The sequence below is a fragment of the Chinchilla lanigera genome, unplaced genomic scaffold, assembly GCF_000276665.1.
Source record: "Chinchilla lanigera isolate Chin_1 unplaced genomic scaffold, ChiLan1.0 scaffold00111, whole genome shotgun sequence".
NCBI classification, from domain to species: domain Eukaryota; kingdom Metazoa; phylum Chordata; class Mammalia; order Rodentia; family Chinchillidae; genus Chinchilla; species Chinchilla lanigera.
The window spans coordinates 1,977,177-1,986,015 of NW_004955512.1; the positions used below are offsets into that span (position 1 = coordinate 1,977,177).

The 8,839-nt window shown below is 45.2% G+C and overlaps 1 protein-coding gene across 2 annotated transcripts in view; it reads left to right on the forward strand.

Moving 5' to 3' along the window:
• Positions 1–7,057: 7,057 nt before the first annotated feature.
• The window catches only part of LOC102028449 (targeting protein for Xklp2-like), a 41,550-nt gene continuing 39,768 nt past the window's right edge, over positions 7,058–8,839 (forward strand). Inside the window, exon 1 of one of the 2 annotated variants that reach the window (XM_013506542.1) lies at positions 7,058–7,709. The gene's annotated coding sequence lies outside the window, so the exon portion shown is untranslated. The remainder of the gene's footprint in view (positions 7,710–8,839) is intronic. The other variant, XM_013506543.1, reaches the window with a different exon arrangement.

Consider the following 8,839-nt stretch of genomic DNA (forward strand, 5'->3'; position numbering starts at 1 on the left):
GTAGGCCAGTAGTAGAGCACTTGTCTAGCATGCACAGAAGTGCTGGCTTTGATCCTTAGCACTGAAAAAGTGTCTTAAAGATGCCTCCCTGTCAGCCTAGGTACATAGGAGTATTTTTTTTTTTTTAGAAGTCTTTACATCTTTTCTTTTTTTGTCTTTTTGAGACAGGGTCTCACTATGCAGTTCAGGCTGGCCTTGAGCTCACGTTGTAGCCTAGGCTGGTCTTCAACTTGCAACAATCCTCTTGCCTCAGCCTCCTGAGTACTGGGATTACAGGCGTGCAATCTTTAGAAGTCTTTAAAGATTGGCACACCTGGCTTTAGAAGTCTTTAACTGCTGCTTAGCATTCCATTCTATTCAATTTTTATTGGTATATGTGTGTGATATATAATACTTAGAATTATTTTGGGGAATTGGTTTTATATATATAAAATCTTGATCATTTTCAACCCCCTCCCTCCATTTTATCCAATTTTATAAAATACGTCCTACTACAAAATGCAGGCGGTTTCCAGTTTTCACAACTACTGTACACCCAGTGAGTTACTAATTGATTTCCCTTTTCATTCTGTCCCCCTCCCTCAGTGATGGTGGAGTTGTGGATGAGGGGGCAGATGGGTCTGTGCTTCCTTCCCGCAGTCACATTCTGCTGTAGCCATTGAGGACCTTATAGTCCCCGCTCATGCCGAGTGGGAACTTGAGGCTCTGCTTAGAATGTGGGGATGCAGAGGAAAGACCGGGAGGAACCCCTTGTGCCAGCCTCACTTGTTACATGGAAGGGCCTGGGAAGTTCTGCACATGTCCTGGTCTCCTGGCATCACATATTCATTCATTCATTCACTCATTCACTCATTCATCCCTGAACACAGTCAGCCTCGAAGGCCTGGATGCACAGCTGGTACCCTCCCTCCTAACACAGAGCGAGGCACCCAGCCCCGCCAAGCTGCCCACTGTGGGGCCTTGCTCCTGCCTGGTGGGGGGCTGAGAGTGAGTCTGCTACACCCTAGCCAGTCACGGTGAACCTTTAAGAGCTTTCCACGATACAAACAGCCCACTGAGGCACACGTGCCACAGGTTCCCCAACACCAGGCCCTCGGCAGAGCCCTGCCCTTCCTTGGCCTCCTGTGCCAGCCCCTGCCTTCTCTTCCTGCCACCCATCCTTCCAGACCTGGTCAGCAAATGGTTGCACATTTTCCACCTCCTAGTGCACTATGTCATTTACTTATTTGCCTTGTTGAGTACCTGTCTTGTCTCCTGGAGTGTCAGCTTGCATCAGTCAGGGTTTTACTAGAGAAACACATAACACAAGATACACAAATGTATAAGAAATGGCAAGATTGGCTTACCATGGTCAGCCACAGAGTTGGATGAGGAAGCGTGCAGAGGGTGTCTGCACACGCACACTAGAGACTGAAGGATTCAGCCTAATGTCTGGTGTTCACTGCAGAGCTCCGTGCAAGTCCATATCAGGAGGCCGATGGGTCTGTGACAGAAGGCTGATGAGCGTACGCTGGAAAGCTGCGGGATACAAGGCAGAAGCCGAACAGTCTTTGCTAGAAGCCAGGAGGTGACGTCCAAGCTGAAGGCGAAGCTGGAGCTCCTTGGAACAGAAGCCCGCCTGTCCTTCCTCATTTCCCTTTTACATCATCCAGGAGATGAGCCACCCGGAATGGGTCCTCCACACTGTAGGGTATAGAATTGCTGAGCTGATTCAGTTAAGCTTCTAAACTTCTCAAACTGACACAATCAATCAACCACTGCACAGCTCCACAAGGGCACTTTTCACTTCCGTATCCCACCGTTAGTGCAGTGATTGACCCCTCACAAATGCCTGTGACCGTGGACAAGTGTGACTCTTGGAGCTGAAGCTGGACACGGATGTCCTGGGTTGCAGGTGCACACAGGTGTGATGTGCTCATAGATGCTGTCAACTTCCCTCTCAAGTGACCAAACCCTACCCCATATTTACTTCTGCTGGTTATTTTACACATTTTTTGTGCTTAATCTTTTTTGAGACGGGATCTCATTATGTTGCCCAGGTAGGTCTTGAACTCCTGGGCCCAAATGTATTTCCAGCCTTAGCCTCCTGGGACTATAGGTGAGTACCACAGTAACTGATGACAACTTTTTTTTTGTCTTTTTGAGACAGTGTCTCATTGTGCAGTTCAGGCCGACCTTGACAGTTTGTAGCCCAGGCTGGCCTCGAACTCACAACGATCCTCCTGCCTCAGCCTCCTGAGTCCTGGGATTGCAGGCATGTGCCACCACGCCTGGCTGGTGACAGATTTTCAATAGCATCAAACTTTTTTATTTTTTTGGTGATGCTGGGAATGGAACACAGAGCCTTATGCATACTAAGCACATGTTCAACCACTGGGCTACATGCCAACATCAAGCTTTTAATTTTGGTTGGTCTGAAGGGTTTTAATTGTCCTTATTATAGCAATGCTGAGCACCTTTTCATGTGGGTAATTATTTATTTTATTTTATTTTTTATTTTTTGGTTTTTATTTGGTTTGGGGGTTTTATTTATTTTTTGGTTTTGTGTATTCCAGGCTAGACTTGAACTCACTATGTAGCCGAGGCTGGCCTCAAACTTGCAGTGGTCCTCCTGCCTCAGCCTCCTGAATGCTGGGATTATAGGTGTGCACCACCAAATCTGGCTCTTTTTCATGTGTTTGATGATCAGTTTTGTTCTTTGTCCTATAAATTGCCAGCCTCCCTCACTTTTTAAAGTTGTACTTTTGTCCTTTCCCACTGATTCCCAGATTTTGTTTATTTGTAATTTGGGTTCTAATTCTTTGCTCTGTATTGCAAATATTTCATCCCTTATTGTTTTTGTTCGCTTGGTTACTTTTCTTTTGTTAAACAAAATTTTTAATTTTTGCTTTGGTCAGTCTTTCCCTTATGTCTTAAAAATTTCTGGGTCTCAATGGTAGAGTGTTTCATGTGTATATGAAACTCCAAAGTCATAAATACTTCTTTTAAAAGCTTTAAAATATTTGATTTAAAAAATACCTTCAAAGTTTTAATCCACCTGATTTTTTTTAAATCACGTGGGATAAAAATCTCATATATTTTCTCCAAATGAAAAATAAATGGGCTGGGTGAGGTGGCACATGCCCATAATCTCAGCATTCAGGAGGCTGAGGCAGGAGAACTGCCATGAGTTCCAGGCCAGCCTGAACTACATAGTGAGATCCTGTCTCAAACAAACAAAAAAACAAACAAACAAAAAAGGCTGGGCATGGTGGCCCACATCTGTAATTTCAGCACTTGGGATTCTGAGGTAGGAGGATCCCTGAGGGGTTGAGACCAGCCTGGACTACTACATAGCGAATCCAGGCCAGCCTGAACTACATAGCGAGACTTTGTCTCAGAAAGAAAGAAAGAGAGAAAGAAAGAGAGAAAGAAAGAAAGAAAGAAAGGAAGAAAGAAAGAAAGAAAGAAAGAAAGAAAGAAAGAAAGAAAGAAAGAAAGAAAGAGAAACAAATGTTCCAACTCCATTATTTACTTTTTTGTCCCTCACATTTAATTTGAAACTCCATTCAGAATTTACTGAGTTTTGATTATGTGATGTTTTCTTCTTTAAATTCTACAGTTAGTGATACTACAGTTTAAAAGTGTTTTTGTTTGTTTTTGGTCTTGAGGGTTGAACCTAGGGAGCACTGAACTACATCCCTAGCCTGGATTTTCACATTTATTTTGAGACATGGTCTCTCTTGTGATCCTCCTGCCTCCTCCTCCAAGTGCTGGGATTACAGGGAGGGACCACCATACCTCCTGCTTGTGTTTTGAGACAGGATCTCACTATGTAGTCCAGGCTGGCTTTGAACTCACTATGTAACCCAGGCTGGCATGCAACTCTCAGAAAATCTCCTGCCTCAGCCTCCTAAGTGCTGGATTACAGGTGTCCACCTCACACCCAGGTTTAATTTATGGAAGTTTTTATGAATTTATAATCTTGTCTCATCCAGGCCCGTCTACCTCCCTTCACTGCATACTCCCAATTACTGTTTTCATGCTCTGTTATTTTGAGGCAAGTTCTAGAGTCATTCTGATACTTTATCTTACAACTCAAAGTTGCTTAAAAAAACAAAACCTTAGCATTTTTTTAAAGAAATCTAGATCTTTCATCTTGCAGTGTTTTCCTGTCTGGATTTTGTTGATTATACCACCATAGTGTGAATAACCCAAACTATACTTTTAGAAAAGCACTGTCATTTCACATGTTAATATGTAGAAAATATAACATGTAAGTCTCTGAAAAAGAATGTCCATAGCTGGGTGTGGTTTACCCAGCAGTCAGACAGGGCTGGGCCCTCGAGGGAGGCAGTGCAGAAGATGAGCACACATTAAAACTCTGGCTGGAGGCCTATCCGGAGAAGATAAAGTCACAGTGGCCAGATTTACATACTTCCCTAAGGGATAAATGGAGATCTGAGATTCTTGGTACCAGATTTCCCCTGTCTCATTAGGGGTGGGCCCTCCTCTCCCACCCACTAAAACAGAGACTTCAGATTATCAGTCAAGGTTAATGATGCCATCTATGTACACTTGCTAAGTGACCTGCTTCCCTATTAGATGAACATTACCTCATTACCTAAACGACTATATTTGTAATTTTATTGGTTGATCAGTTTTGACCTGTGTTGTACTCACCTCATGATTTTGCTTTATAAAACTTCCTTTTATTTTGTCTTTCTGAGACACGGTTTCACTATGCAGTTCAGGCTGGCCTCCCCACGATCCTCCTGCCTCAACCTCCCGAGTGCTGGGATTACAGCCACCATACCGGCCTAAAACTTCCTTTGAGAGGTGGGCTTGCTGGCAACCCATTCAGCACTCCTCCTGTCACTCAAGAGCTATTCCTAGCCCCATTGCTATTCCCCATTCCTTTTCCGCCCTTAAATTTTTCTACTGGTAACCTCTGTTGTTGCTTAGAACTCATTCTTTGACTTCAGAGAACACAAACTCGGCATATGGGACATCTAGCAGGTTGGGAGTTACATTTATTTCCCGTATATAATTTGGAGGTCCTCCCAACATTTGGGAGGCTGAGGCAGGAGGATTGCCAAGCGTTTGAGGCCATCCTGGGTTACATAATGAGTTCAAAGCCAGCCTGAACTACATAGCAAGACCCTTGCTGCAGCACCTGTGCAGCTGTGTTCCCAGGGCAGGGGAGGAGGGTAGGGTGGGGTTAGGGTGGGGACCCAGGCACTGCTAAAGGATTTAGAAATAAAGAGACAAAAAGCTGACGTCAGGTGGAGACCTTTCAGGATAAGAGGAGAGGAACTGGCCAGGGACTGCAGAGTTTACTTACTTATACACTCAGGAAGTTGATGTCAATTTCAACCTCTCTGCTTAGCAACCTGTTTGGGAGCTGGGACAGTCTGTTTAAGTGGCTCCCTCAGAGCTCTCCCTGTTCTCTGGGGCTTTGTCTTAGCTCCACATGTGTGATCATCTCCAGCTTCAGCTTCAGCCACTCCCCACAGACCCTGTCTCAAGAAACCAAAATGAGCCAGGCATGGTGGCACATGCGCCGAGGCAGGAGGATCGTTGTGAGTTTGAGGCCAGCCTGGGCTACAAAGTGAGCTCAAGGCCAGCCTGAATTGCATAGCCAGACCCTGTCTCAAAAAGGAAAAAAAAAAAAAAAAAACAAATGAAGGAAGGAACAACCAGGCTCTCTAAGAATGAGTTTGGGCCAAGTAAAAGAAGGAAAAAGGAAGAAAAAAATATTAAATAAACCCTACAGTGTCTACTGTGAAGAGACATGATTGTCTCAAAATTAAACACTTTTTAAAATAGCTGGAGATGTAGATCAGTGCAAAGGGCCCTGTTATAGATCCAACCTCTAACACCACACAAAAAAAGAGACCTTAGACAAATTTAAGAGTTTAACTGAGCAAAAAAGCAATACTTCAGTGGGACAGCCTTAGATCCAGAAAAGGTGATCTACATTTAGGGGGACTGGGGTCAAACCACGTGCTGGCTTAGTCCTCCACAACTCAGCTGTGCCTCTCCTTATCGGAGTAGGTCCTGAGAACTCTAGCAGCGTCCTCAGGCAGCGTCTGTGAACATCGCACTGAAGTGAAGTACGTGCAGCTTGTTGCTCGCTCACATTTTGCCTTATGTCATTCAGTTGGCTGCATGTCATTGACTGAGCTCAGCCGGTACAACTAAGACTCAGTTATCTGTCACAATAACATGTTATTGCCCATGTCTTACACTCTGAGTAACTACTTTAAAGATAACAATATGCAATGTATTAACTATTATTATTCTATTCTTTTATTATGAAATTTTGTTTTACCTTTTTTCCATTAAAAAAATGATAAAAAACAGTGCAGTCTGTTCCTAAGTTAAGGCTTTTTTTTGGTCTTTTTGAGACGGTCTCACTATGCAGTTCAGGCTGGTCTTGAACTTACTTTGTAGCCCAGGCTGGCTTCGAACTCGCAAAGATCCTCCTTCCTCAGCCTTCCGAGTTCTGGGATTACAGGTGTGCACGTGCCACCACGCCCGGCTCGAAGGCTTTTTCACTTTGTTTCCCCTCTGTTAGGTTATAGTTTCAGTGCTAAGGTACCCTCAACCAAATTTAGTTTAACATCCTTCATCAGTTTTCAAAATTCAGTCAACAATTGTTGTGTTTTCTTCTTCTGTATGAATTTATTTTAAAATCAGCAAGGCAAGTTCATGACAAAAACCTATTTGGATTTTCATTAGAATTACCTCGAAATTTTAATTTGAGGAATTAACATCTTTCCAATTATATAACCTCATTTAATTTTGCTCATTTAATTTTTATATTCAATGAAATTTTTTCTGTGGAAGTCTTCAGTTGAATTTAAAAAAAAATTTTTTTTTTTGAAACAGGGTTTTGCGATGCAGTTCAGGCTGGTTTTCAATTCACTTTGTAGCCCAGGCTGGGCTTGACCTCGCTGCAATACTCCTGCCTCAGCCTCCAGAGTGCTGGAATTAAGGGTGTGCACCACGAGGCGGGGCTTCAGTTTACTTTTTAAAATTTTACATTTTTACTATTATAAATGAAGTCCTTTTGTTTTCATTGTTGCTGTTATGTTCCGTATACAAACAACATAACTCAGCGGGGCGTGGTGGTACACGCCTGTAATCCCAGCCCTGGGGGCCCAGGAGTTGAGGCCAGAGGATCGCTGCAAGTTGGAGCCCAGCCTAGGATACATAGTGAGTTCAAGGCCGGCCTGAATTACATAAGGAGACGCCTACACCAAGCGGAGAGAAGCTGGAGCCCAGTCTATGTTGCAGGTTGGAGACTCCCTGATAACATGACTTCCTACAGACATTCAAGACACAACATACAAACATAGCGAAGGTAATTTAAAAACTCATAATAAAAAAGTTTTCTTCGCCTTAGGGGAGGTCCAGGATGCTAAATGGACATTCCACCGCTGGTGGCATGCCTTTCCTAAGTAGAAGTGCTTGCGTTTTGTAGTAAAGTCCCACAAGAGTTGTTTCAACGGGGCCATGTGGGACCCGGAGCCTCTGGGCCATTTGCCTGCTGGCCCGCCCCCTGACTTCCGGCGTGGCTGTGAGCTCTAGACCCAATCAGGAGGCCGGACTTCTTCATTCCTGACGTTCTGATTGGTGCATTCTACTAGACCGCCTGGGCAAATGGTACTTAATGAGTTCAGAGCAGGTGTTTCCTCGTCAGAGCTGAGCTGGGGCGAGGTGAGGTGAGCTATGGGGACGAAAGAGGGACGGTTGCGCTCGGGGCTCCCTACTCCCCGACTTTCAGACGTCTGTTGGTGGGCTTCCAGCCCCTGCGCCATCCGCCACCCTCGGCCCGACCTCTGGGCGTTGCTGGACCGGGGTGCCGCCTCGGCGCGGCAGGGTTGGCGCAGAGTTCGGGTCTCTCTTGTCTGCGTGACAGCGCTTTGCCTTGAAGCCTGTCCGGGAAATGGGGGAAAAGAGGGGTTTGCCGGAGGTCTTTGGCCGAAAATAACAGCAACGCAGTTGTGCCATGCTAATGTGTAGGAAGTGTTTACTGGCCGAAGCTGTCTGCCTATGCGTTCCCACCAAATTTTCTCATCACACTGTTGAATTAGGTGTTACTCTTAATCCCACTTTACAAAGAAGGGAACCGAGGCCCACACTAGATAAATTTATAGAAATGTGTGAAATAGTAGCCCTGCCTACAAGTGTGGTGTTTAGTAGACGAAAACCGACGTGGTCACAAACAACGGCATTTTAAAACTGCTGTGTAAGATAGAGAAGCAAATTAGATGATGCGAAAACAGACTGTTTTTGTCTTTTTGAGACAAGGTTTCACTATACAGTTCAGGCGGGTCTTGAACTCATTTTGTAGCCCAGGCTGGCCTCGAATTTACGGCAATCCTCCTGCCTCAGCCTCCCGAGTGCTGGGATTACAGGTGTTCACCTCTGTGATGGATTGACAGCTGGTGGGCAACTTGTAAAACCCAGCTGAACTGAATCAGCGTGGTGCTAGGTGTGGAAGGCCCACCTGACGGTTGTTGCCGGCTGCAGAAGAGGCAGAACTGGAGAAGAAAAGCTTCTGGGAGCTGCTGGTTCTCTTGGGCTGTTCTCCTGGAGGAGTTTGTCATGTTGGTTTTGCTGATGAACTCGGCTGTTCTCATCGTCAAAGGAGCTCGGGACCTTGTCGCTGAGGATGGCTGTGGTACTTTCCAGGGGAGCTCTGGTTGAACATTGCTTCCTGGCTCCAGTGCAGATCCCTCAGCCTGCTAGCACAAATCATCCCGCTGGCACAGACTTTCTAGCTTCCACCACTGCCCTTTGGGCCTTCCCATCACAGATCTGTGAAAACAGGCCTGTGTGAGACAGTGTC